Consider the following 1981-nt stretch of genomic DNA (forward strand, 5'->3'; position numbering starts at 1 on the left):
TCTGTTAAACAATTAAGGAAAGAGGCTGGGTTTTTGTTAGGCTCCCGTGTGATCTCCCTCAGTTTGTCATAGTTATCGACTTTTTGAGCCATCTTTTTCATCCCTGCAATAAGGCAGCAGACCATCTGATCCCTCCTAGTCCTCCCTCTGGCACCATCCTGATAGTTCCATTGTGGGTCCTCGGCAGGCACCGCCATGTCCCCAACCGGCAAAGAATGGTCGGAGTTATGCACCTGATCAGCATAGTCCCGAGCTGCTGAGGTGACATGATCGCGCTCCTCGGGAGTGAGGGTGGAGGTTAAAATCAGGTGGAGGTCATGTCACGTGAGCTCATATGCCTGAGTGAGGTATTGAAACTCTTTGGTGTAGGCAGTTGGGTTGGCAGAGTAGGAGTCTAGGCGCTTTTTAATCTGGACAGGTCCCCCAGGGAGAAGGGAACATGTACCTGAACCAGTCCCTCAGCACCTGCCACCTCCCAGAGAGGGGCCAGTAACTGAGCCCGGGACCTGGTAACCAGAGGGCTGGTCCATTTAGAGGGCGGTGTAGGATTGTAAGATGGCGGTGGGGTGAGAGTAGGGAATGAGGTAGAAGGAGGGCAAGATGGCAGTGACAATGGAAGAGGAGGGTACAGCTTGTGGGTGGCTGGGGCAGAGCCAGAAACAGAGGAGTCAGGTGTGACCTCAACAGGACTGGAGGGGGAAGGCGGTGCCTCCATGGCAGTGGGGATGAAAGTGGATGGGGGAGGGGAGCCGACCGAACGCGGAATGACTGGAGCTGAGGACAAAGGAATTCGAGATGGTGGGCTCGGAGGAAAAGCCAGATAGAGGAGGGGCGAGATGGGAGGTAAGGCAGGAGCAAACACCGGAGGGGCCTGAGTAGAGGAGGTCTGGGCAAAGGAGGTCGGATAAGGAGGGGCTTGGGAAAGAGCAGACATTTGAGAAGAGGCGGACGGGAGGGGAGGAAAAGGAGGAGTAGGAGCTGGAGGGGGAAGGCCAAGGTCCTCCAGAGGATCTGTAAAGGAAGATTCCAACATCGGGAGAGGCTGATAGCCCCTATCAGGGGATTTGACCTGAGCCAAGGAACATCTGACGCAGAGGTCTGGGCAGGAGCGCAATGCCCAAAAGGCCTGGATATAGGGGACCTCAGTCCATTTCCCAGTCCGGTGACAATAATTACTGAGATCAGTGAGGTGGCCGAAATTGAAAGTTCTCTTGGCAGGCCAGCGAGACTGATTGTCCAGAGCCAGGCCCGGGAGGAAAGGAAGATCAGCTTTCATTTACGGATATCCTCGGACAACCCCAGAGTAGCCAGATTAGATAGGAGACACCGCAAGGGGGTCTGAGCCTCAGTTTTAGAAGGCTGGTTTCCCATGGCCGCAACCTCCTTTCCCAGGTCCCTAAACAAGTGAGACCCACTCAGAATAGGGACAGAAAGGAAGATCTGCTTCCTTTATAAGGTTGGCAATTCGGAGATAGGGATCTCTCTACTACACCGGAGCCAAAGGCACCATGCCAGAGGGGTAAGCCCAGACGCAGCTGCAATTTCGAACTGGGCAACCCAGAGGGTAGAAGGAGAAGTCAGGGAAAGTGAGGGACTCACTGTGTTGTCTGAGGCCAGGTCCTGTTCCTGAGAGAGGTCCCGGATCAGGAGAGGTGGGGGGAGTCCGCTGGGGCCCCACACCATCCTCCAGGGTTTCAGCACCAAATGTAAGGTAAGTGAAACCAGACCAGGCGAAACAGCAACAAAGGAGCCAAGAAAAATTTATTAGCACAATCCTGGATGAGGTTCACTGGTCCATGTAACTGTGGGCCAGAGAAGTCACGCCCAGCAAGATGGGCTACAGGTTTATAAAGGGCACACTGAGAAAGCTGTGAGGGGGTCGGGGAGAGCAATCACTGGTTGAGACAGCTGTCACATCTGTTGACGATTGGCTGAACGGGGTTGCTAGAGTCGCTGTAACAGGTACTGGCTGGCTTTGCGG

The sequence above is a fragment of the Carlito syrichta genome, unplaced genomic scaffold (genome assembly GCF_000164805.1).
Source record: "Carlito syrichta isolate Samal-C Ts95f unplaced genomic scaffold, Tarsius_syrichta-2.0.1 Scaffold314345, whole genome shotgun sequence".
NCBI classification, from domain to species: domain Eukaryota; kingdom Metazoa; phylum Chordata; class Mammalia; order Primates; family Tarsiidae; genus Carlito; species Carlito syrichta.